Consider the following 10,124-nt stretch of genomic DNA (forward strand, 5'->3'; position numbering starts at 1 on the left):
CAGCCCCCACCTAACAGATGGAACCAAATTCAAGTGTGCTATGACAGATGAAAGACAAAACAAGGTCACGGTTCTCCTGGAGGGCTTATTTTTAAATTTCTAAATATACTGGGGTTTTAGTGGAAATCATGATCAATACAGGTTGGGCATTTTTTCTCCTTTCTGCACTTTCCCTTTATCCATTTCTCTCTTTCTTTCCCTGAATGTATTTTGCAACCAACCTTCTATTTTGACTTCAGCAAAACCAAAACTATAAAATCTTTCAGTACATCTTCAAGGGTGTTAGGGACCTGCATATTCAGAGCCGCTGCGCGTCAAAAGTTAGACCCAAATATTCTTGTGGACACATGAAGAGATGAAAAAGGAAGAGAAAAATAAGGGAAAAAATATACAGGGAAGGTGGAAGTAGAAGGAGTGAGAGGTATCATTCTACTGAGATAGTTTAGAAAAAACAGAAAAAGAAAGAGTTAGATAGATTCTTGAAGAGAAATCATAAAAAATTCGGGGTAAAAGGGACTTCAGGAGGTCATCTAGTTCAACCCCCTGTTCAAACAGGACCATCCCCAACTATCTCAACCCAGGCAAGGCTTTGTTTAGCCAGGTCTTAAAAACCTCCAAGCATGGAGCTTCCACCACCTCTCTGGGTAACCTGTTCCAGTGTTTTACTACCCTCCTAGTGAGAAAGTTTTTCCTAAAGCTTCTAACTTAAACTTCCCTTGCTGCAACTTGAGACCATTGCTCCTTGTTCTGTCATCTATCACCACGGAGAACAGTTTAGCTCCATCCTCTTTGAAGCCCCCCTTCAGGTAGTTGAAGGCTGCTTTGAAATCCCCTCTCAGTCTTCTCTTCTCTAAACTAAATGCGCCCAGTTCCCCCAGCCTCTTCTCAGAAGTCATGACCCTCAGCCCCTTAACCATTTTTGTTGCCTTCCACTGGACTCTCTCCAATTTGTCCACATCCTTTCTGTAGTGGTGGGGGCCCCAAAACTGGGCACAGTACTCCAGATGTGGCTTCATCAGTGCCACAAATGGCAGGAGAATCATTTCCCTCGATCTGCTGGCAACGCTCCTACTAATGCAGTTCTAGAAACATGAAAATACCAAGTTCTAGAAACATAAACTGGGGAACAGAGAGAAAAGGTTGGGGGCAATCTAGTCGGGGAAAAGGTGAAAAACAAAGAAGAAAGATACATAATACAGTGATAAAGAAGAAAGCCAGAATGTGTGTAGTAAAAAAATGAATCCTTTGTAGGTTATCGTCAGTAGTAATTGGCTTTGTGTATGATGAGCGATGCATGTTCCTCTGCTAACAAAGAATATGACAACTTTGGCGGGAAAAAAATATTTCTTACCTAAAAATAAAGAGTTTCACCTTAGGATAGGTGCGGCAACGTGGGCACTAATAATAATTCAAGGGCTCAAAGTGTATTTGCCTGCCCAGAACATAGCATACAAGTGGGGGAGAGCAACATGTCTCCTGGGCCAACACTGCAAGCTTCTTGGAATAACATAATATTGAAAAAATAAGCCAACACATAAGAAAAGAAAGATAGGTACTGTTATTAACAAACTGAAAGAAAGAAAGAAAGATTGATCCATCAGTAATTAGGTCAAAAGTCATCAGTAATTAGGTTAAAAGCCATCAGTAATTAGGAAACCGTATAAAATTATAAATATTTAGTAAACTACTTTTCTTACCTACTTTTCACTCTTTTTCTTCTGCCTGCCTATGTCTGTCTGTCTCTCCTTGTGTTTGCTAGCAGGTGTAAATGATCTGAAAACAACTGAAACAACTGAGAAACACAATGGCAATTTTCAGAAAGCTGCTCAACTGGCGTTGGTTTGCCTCTCCCCTCCTCTCATAGGACAGTCCCAATAAGGTCTCAATGGCAGTTGAGTTCTGCTCAGGTCCATGCACCGCCTTCTTGTTTGCACATGAATTTCCCATAAACATTTGAGTGCAGTTCTTGGGGTAAGAATTAGTGACTACAGGACCGGGGAAAAAATAATATGCAAAGCAGAGAGAGCCTGGTAGACATACATGCCCTTGTGAAAGGCCAGGGCAGGGCTTTGGAAGGTAAATCATTAGAAACTTGCACTGTTTTACTGAGCCAGGATTTGGGTCAGTTGATGAGGGTGCTGGATAAGCAGACCCAGGAGCCTTCTGTGCCTAACCCAGCTTCAGGACAAACCCCAGGGCAGAGAGACAGTTCATCCCTCATGTCCCACGCAGCACATGGCTACCAGAGGAGGCCACATATTGCTCATTCCATGTGTCCTGCTGGGAAATGGGCTGTAAAACCACAACACCTACTAACCAGGAATGAATCATGTCCTGTCAGAAAAGAGATATATAGCTGGGAGAAGACCCTGAGTGTGAGGGGAAGGGGGATCTCCAGGGGAACATAGCAAGGCCTCGGTTGAGCAATGAGATGGGAGGCAGCGCATTTATCAAGCCCCTCAGGATGTTAACGTAGTCTCTCCTGCTGCTGAATCTCAGCAATTTCCCCTCTTCGTGGGGTGGGGGAGGGGTCGTTTGTGGTTTCCCACCCACACCGTGCTGGTCTCTTTCTCTGAATTCCAGCCTCAGCCAACAGAGCGGAAACCCACTGAGCCCCAGACATCACTGAGATTTCATCTCTGCCACCCACTCCCTCTGCTCCACACAAGCATGCATGTCCCTGTCTCGGGGGTGACAGAGCCACATTTTGGGTGCTTCTGTAGAGCGGGCCCAGGAAAGCACAGTGGCAATGCACATTATGTGACCTGCAGCGCTTACACGGAGTGTCTGGCAACACCGTAGCGAGGCCCTGGAGACAGTACTGACCAAAAGGGAAGAACGCAACAGCTCCCCTGTTGTCTTTATTTGTGAAAAAACATCAATTGTTCACAAACTGGGACCCCCACCCCAAAAACAAAACAAAACAAAAACCTTTCCTGCTCTGACTGCAGCAGCTGGAGGTTCACTGCTGCTAGGGGAAGATGTCACCACCATGCATGCTAAGTGGCCAAAAAACTACTGGTTTTCAGTAGAAAAAAGAGAGGGTAATGTATCCCCAAGCAACAGCAAGCCACTGGTCACTACCCCTGCACCACGCACTGCTGCCACAACTCTGCTGGAACCAGAGCCGGAGCCGGAGCTGCTGCAGGGAAGGTGCCAGGTGTGGGGAGGTGGAGGCAACAAGGGAGGGTCAGGTGCCCCCCCAGCTCCCTTTGGCACTCCCTCAGGCAGTGCCCAGGTCTTGTGCCCTGCTTGCCTGCCCATCATTATGTTACTGGAGACATCACCTTCACAACATCCAGATCAAAGCAATGGTTTTTTACATGCAGTTAAATAAAATGGACTCCCAGCCAGCCCACAGGTAGACCTAAAAATGAAACCCACCTCTGAAACTGTTTCTTTCTGCCATGTCAGTGTCTTCAGGTGGCACTCAGTGATGGGTGACTTTATAAAAACTTAGTCAGCAATGGAAGAGGCCGCAGCTTGGTTACCTAAACTGTCTCCCATAATAGAACACCTTCCTGCTTCCAGATGGGGCCCAGAGATAAGGGACCCATGGGTCCAGCATGAGAACTATGAAGATCTGCTCTCCTTGTCCACAGAGTGCCCTGGAGAGAAAATGGAAGAATGAGATCTGAACACTAACTTTTAATCGCTGACTGCCAAATCGAGCAGAATTTGTGAACCACAGCAGGCTCTAGCTGGGGAGACAAGCGACAAGAGATGCCATGACATGGCGTTAAGAACTCGGTTGTCCAGGACTTCAAGAGAAAGAGAGAGGCATTCCACAAGGTTTGGGAAAAGCAGGGCTGACACCTCAGCTTACAGTGACTCTCAGTAAAACATTGTTTGCCCAACTATAAGGACCTTACAGACTGTGTTTTGGTTGACTAATCAATGCTGGTTTGTTTTAAAATGGCTGCCTTCTGTCAAATTGTAGAATCTCTTCTTAAAGGGATAAAGTTTATACCAAGACTTTGGACTTACTAGCGAGCCATAGTGAGAAAAAGGGCTGATGGCATAGAAGGACCTGCCTCAATACTTAAAGCTGCAAGTCTTGCCCTTGAAAAAAGTTAAGGCTAGGGCCGAGCTGTAAAAGGGATATGTCCCAGAGACTGTATGATGGCTGGGGTATAGCACACTTGTTAAATTCATAGCAGGGGTCTTTGGGGCGCTCATTCCTGACAATTCTGTGGACACAGTTATCTTTGGATGTTTCACTAACATGTACTGGGCAGACCCTGTTTAGCATGCAAGAACCTCTGGGATTATGACAACCCAAGGTTGCCTTTCTGTAACACTTTCATCTGAGCATCTCAAAGCTCTATACAAACATTAAATAAACATCAGAAATGTGGCTGGGTGAATAGTATTAGTCAAATGGCCTTGTGATTAATTTTGTATTTTTTCATAAATATTTAATATTTTTCTCATAAAGATTTAGTTGCATTTTATATTTCACATAACCCTATTCTTGACACTTCTGAGAGTATTTTTTGTTCCTGAACTATACATGGAGAAACTGAGGCACAGAGTGAAAAGTGAGATCTGAGTTAGGGGTAAGTAAGGAACAAAACTTGGGAGTTCTGATACTCCCTGATACATGTCCTGCTTGCTTTAGCTAACCAGTGACCAATCGCTTCTGCTTCACCTCATTGAGAAACAAATCTAAAACATTTTTGGCTCCCACTTTCTCCTCCACCCCCCTACTTGCTCTAACCCACCCAACCACAGTGCTTTCAAGAGTTATATTTTTGAGTAGCAGGAGTACACATAAACTTCAAATGGAGAGTCAGATTAGAATGGGGAAAGAGGATGCCCATAAACATAAATGGGCATTAAGGACTGGTGATAAACTTCAGTGAGATCCAGGAGAATTCCCATAACTTCTCAGATAGACAGAAAAGTTAATGCCATCATTTGACAGTGGGGGAATGGCTGTGCTTTTATAAAAGAAAAAAAAAACCCCAGTTGCCCATATATTTCATTGAGAATATTTAAAAGTGTGATGGAGACTGAGTGGCTACCCATAAGCTGTATTGGGGAGGGAGAAATGCCAAGTCAACAATGGTAGCTTGAAAGTAACATCTCTGAGCAACTTCAAACATAAGCTTTTTCTTTGCAGCACAACAGCTGACACCTGTTGTAGCTCATGAAGAGAAGTTTCAGCTGCCAGACAGAGGAAGACAGAAATGGAATCAGCCTGCTGCTAATGAGACTTTTATTACATCCACCAGTACTGAACTCACTAGAGAAACTACACTCAGACAATCACAGAGCAATCAGTGGAGAAGCACTGTCTGGTCAGCATCATCTGCCAGGGAACTGTATTCTGGATCAGAATCAGTTTCTGATAAACTGGCATCACAAGGAAGATCTGATCATTCTTGTTGGAAACCAGCTCCTTTCTGACTTCTGAAGAGGGACTTTAACTAACTGCTGTCTGGGAAAGAGGGATCCTTAGCCAACAAACAAGTGGGTAGGGTTTCTTAACCCTCTGTTGCAACCACAAGGAGGAAAACAAAAGCAAGATGCATCTTTGAAGGCAGGAAACAACTTCACTAGCATCAACAGCTGGGGCCAACAAAGCCTCTCCGAGCCCTCCTTTATATACAGGTGAGGCTTCAAAGTCCAGTTGCCAGTTTATGTGACACTCAACAGATGAAGACCACACTGGAGTAAAGAATAGGGCTTGTGACATAAAATGCACTTGCAACCAAGCCCTGGGCTCTAGACATCGGTGTTCTCTTCCCATTTGTGCTAGAGCCATTTCTGTGTAACTTTAGGCAAGTGACTTCATCTCTCAGCCTGTTTCCGCAGCTATAAAATGGAGGTAATGAGACTCAGAGGGTTGCTATACAGTGAAGTTCATTTCTACTTGTGAAATGCTATGCTGCTATACAGATGCAGGATGCAGAACAGCATTCAGAGTGGGAAGCTGTTTTTGTCTACACATCCAGGGCCTGGCCTGGAAGTTACCGAAAGTATGATTATGATGCATGACTCAAACTTTATAAGCCTTGTAGCAGCCCAGAGCTACAATTACAGTGGAAATTCTGCCCAGCTCGGTGCAGATGAACCTTAGAGTGATTTACTACCAAAACAGACATTGGGCACATCTACATGAGATGTCTACTGCAGAGCTGCTTAATTAGTGGCCCTGTTAGTGTGCAGGAAACTAATAAACTCCACAGCAGCAGAGTTTTTCATGCAAAGTAATGCATATGTAGATGCTGACCCAACTGGCTGGGGCATGAGGGCACATGTAAATGTGCTGCCCTAGAGCAATAAACTCCGGCATGATATGTGCAATATGCATGGGAGTTTATTGCATCACATTATTGAGTGTAGATGCACCCATTGATTCATTAACTGGCTGTTTGTGCACTACAGTTTTTCAAAGGTTACCTTGGCAGAATTTAGATCAATTTTTTTAAAGACAGAAGACACTTTCCTGATGCAAAAAATCATCCTTTGGCCAAATTTCAGGTCCCTGTTCCAACACATGGGAGAACTCGAGCTGTTGGAACAAAGTGTTATCAGAATTTTTTTAACATGGGAGCCCAGCAGAGAAATTGTGCCCAAGAGTAAATGTTTAACAAAGCTAATACAACTGTAAACATGGACTTGATTACTATGGGAAGTGTTGAGCAACCCTAATGATTAGTGGAGATACTCACCTCTGACTTTAGACATCAACTAATTATAATGTTCTTTCCATTATTTCTGGAATAATTCACTGAAGATGACTGAAATTCAAACATTCAAATCCCAGTAAACATCCAAATTAAGGTTCTTACCTTGCCTTTTGTGCATATACTTTAAAACAGGGGTTGGCAACCTGTGGCCTGCATGCCAGATATGGTCCAAGGGAGCCATTAGATCTGGCCTGTGCAGCTGGCATTTTGGTGGCTTTGCCTGCACTGCACCAAGGCCAGGTGTCTGGGCACCTGGGTGGCCAGGTGGTGGGGAGAAGTAGCAGCAGCAGCAGCTAGGTCCTAGCACCGGCAACTGGGTCCTAGCACCAACCCATCTCGGACCCAAGGCTGGCCATTCTAGTTTGCTGCTGGAAAACATTGCTGACCACTGTTTAAGATATACTCTTTAATTGCATGATTACATACTGTTTATCCCTCTTGTAGTGGGTAAGAGACTTGGGAGGAACCCAAATTTGACAGCAGTCTTTGGAAAAGTGAAGAGTATAGGTCATGCTCTCTGCTTGGCTCCGTTTCCATGCACCTTTCCCAGGATACAGAAGAGAAAGGGCAGATGTGGCTGCAGTCCTGCAGCTAGCACATATTAAGAGCAGCCACATGGAGCTACATTCTGTTTATTGGAGACACCTTGCACTCTCTTTCCTGAACACAACCCCTTTGGCCCCCCGAGGGTTTCTCTGGTTCTTTGAGCTCCCCCAGTTTGCAACTTTCCATAATTCAGAACTCTTGAGCTGTGCACAATCGTCCTAGGTAGAGGGGTTCTCAAAGACAATACAAAAAGGAGTTAACTTCTCTCTGCTGCCCCTGAGATTGATGGACTGTGAGTCAAGCTCAGTATCCCAGACGGATGCCAAAAGGGTCTTCTAAGGTGACAAGACTGTAGCTCCAAAATACCTAGAAAATACGCTGTTACAGACTTGCCTTTAGCAGGCTTTATTTTATGCCTGGAGCATGTGTGCCCTCTCCACTTTTTAAGCTAGCCCCATCTACTTTCTTTACTAATATGATGATAGGTTGGCAATAGGGGCCAAACTGGTCATGGAGTTCTGAGGTGATAGTGTGTGAGGAATCTGCCTTGTTTGTCTTTGAGTTGGTTTACAGGTCTCATTAGGGGAAGGAAGCACATGGGCCACACAGAATCAATGAGAGGTGATGGTTGGGAGTGGTTTGTATAACCTCTAAATTTTAGTGGGAAGGGGAAATCAAATAAATTAAGATAGTGCAGCAGGTAAATGAATGAAAGTGGGTGGAAGGATTGGCAGCAGGGAGAAGGAGTACCAAATAGTGATGAGAACAAGAATCAGGGAGAAATACAGCTATTGAAAGGACTGTGCTAAGAAAGCAGGAACGAAAGGTGTGAGGTCAGCACTGTACCCAGACTCCTGGTGGCCCCAGGCAAACTTTTAGTATCGGGCCCCCCTTCACCAAAAATAATGATAATAATCATTTTTAAATTACCATTTTCATGCCCCCTTTCTGTCTGGGTCCTGGGTCGCCGCCTGGTTCGCCCATGCCCGTGTCCAGCCCTGTGTGAGCTGTTAAAAACAATGGAGATACTTGCATACCCCTGTAGTCTGAGCGATAGAAAGGAGGAACTGGAATTACTGGTAAGGGATGTGAAAAAAAGATATGATAGGGGACACAGAAACATGTTATCATGATTGAAGAATGTACTATTCAGAATTACAGAAAACTAGAGTTGGAAGGGACCTCAGGGGGTCATCTAGTTCAACACTCTGCTCAAAGCAGGACCATCCCCAGTTATATCATTCCAGCCGAGGTTTTGTCTAGCCGGGTCTTAAAAACTAGAAAAGCTAGAAATAGAAGTATAGATGGTGTAGTGGCATTGTGTGTTAGTGAGGTGATAGACTATAATGAAATAAGAAGAGATAGCTGGGAGAAAGCCGAATCAGCTTAAATCAAAATAGCTTTGGCAAAGGGATGGCAAAAGAGGCTCTCTTGCATAGGTGGCAGAAGGGGGAGCTAATGGGGCTTATCCCCCCCATATGCAGGGCAGCAGGTATGGCCACAGAGTGGCCCGGCCACAGGCTGCTGCGGCAGTGGGGGATGGGCACACACACTCAGATACCCTGTGCAGCCAGGATCACAGCTGGCCCAGCAGGCAGGTAAGTTTCTTTCAATTTGCTTTCTTTATGACTGCCTGAGCTTGGGGAAGGGGGTGCGATTGAGACCCCCACAGTGCAGGAGGGAGTGTGGTGGGGCAATGGCGAATCATTCACTCCTGCCCTTGCCCCTGTCCTGCTCCCTGCTGTGCTGTGGGGATTGTTCCATGACCCAGCCTGGCCAGGGCCCTATTCATGGTGAATGGGGCCCTGGGCTGGGCCGGGTTGTGGAACAATCGGAACCCAGTGGCTCCTCCAGAGGCATGGTGCTGGGGAGCCGGGGGGAGGGTGCACGTGGCCCCCCAATCTTTGCATAAAGAAGGTGGGATACAGCTGTGAGCTGAGCTCTGCCTGCTCCCTGCCTCCATGCCTTGCTGCTACCTTTGAAAGTGGCACAGTTCAGTGCCATGTACAGCACTGGGTGGCATGCTGCGATGCCATGTGCAGCAGTGGGCGGGCTGGGCAGCGAGACACATACCTCTGCGCCACTTTCAAAGGCAGAAAGCAGTGAGGCATGGAGGAAGGGAGCAGGCAAAGCCCAGCTCTCAGCTGCAGCCCGCCTTTGCCCTGTGCAAAGATTCAGGGGCCACGTGCCCTCCCCACTTTGGCTCCCCTGTCCTGTGCCTCTGGAGGAGCTGCCAGGCTGCACTGGGCTCTTCCTGGGGATGACTTGGAGTGGGGCAGGCGCAAGGGTCCTGGGGGCCCTGTCCCCCCCAGCTTGGCAGTGCAGTCGATACTTGCCCCCCTCTGCTCCCTGCTGGGTGGTGTAGGGCCGAGGCTGGAGCTGGTGCAGGGAGGGAGCCAGTGCCAGTGCCAATGAGGGGCTGGGAGGTGGCAGATTCACAGGAGCCGCTGGTGCCAGGCAACAACCCTGGGCATGGGGGAAAGGGAAGCCACTTGGGCACAGCAGACCCCGGCCCTGATCCCAGACCCGGCTCTGCTCTATCCCAGTCCTTGCCTGGTCCAAGCCTCAGCCCCACTCCATCTCCCACCCCTTCCCCTGCAGACTTTCCCATGGTGGGGAGCATGTGTGTGTGCACACTCAACCCCTGCCCCTCCCAAAAAAAAATTCTCCTTCCGTGTATGCTCTCTTGACATAGTTCTGAGTGTTGACTCTAGCCCCACAGGATTGGATTCAGATAGGTAGTGTTCTCAGGAATGCCATTACAGAGATAAATTCTAAGGGGAATTTTGCCTAGATACAGACTGGAGAACAAATGCTACTAACCATAGCAGGGACTGGGTGTTCCCAGAAGTAAGAACTGACAGGTTTCTTCAGCAGATA

At 46.5% G+C, this 10,124-nt stretch overlaps 1 protein-coding gene across 2 annotated transcripts in view; it reads right to left on the reverse strand.

Annotated features, from left to right (window-relative positions):
* The window catches only part of CD4 (CD4 molecule), a 69,130-nt gene extending 67,269 nt beyond the window's left edge, over positions 1-1,861 (reverse strand). The window contains exon 1 of one of the 2 annotated variants that reach the window (XM_019548910.1): positions 1,702-1,861. The gene's annotated coding sequence lies outside the window, so the exon portion shown is untranslated. Of the gene's footprint in view, positions 1-1,697 lie in introns of both variants that reach the window. The other variant, XM_019548908.1, reaches the window with a different exon arrangement.
* Between the last annotated feature and the right edge of the window lie 8,263 nt (positions 1,862-10,124).

The sequence above is a fragment of the Crocodylus porosus genome, unplaced genomic scaffold, assembly GCF_001723895.1.
Source record: "Crocodylus porosus isolate Cpor-Errol unplaced genomic scaffold, CroPor_comp1, whole genome shotgun sequence".
NCBI lineage: Eukaryota > Metazoa > Chordata > Crocodylia > Crocodylidae > Crocodylus > Crocodylus porosus.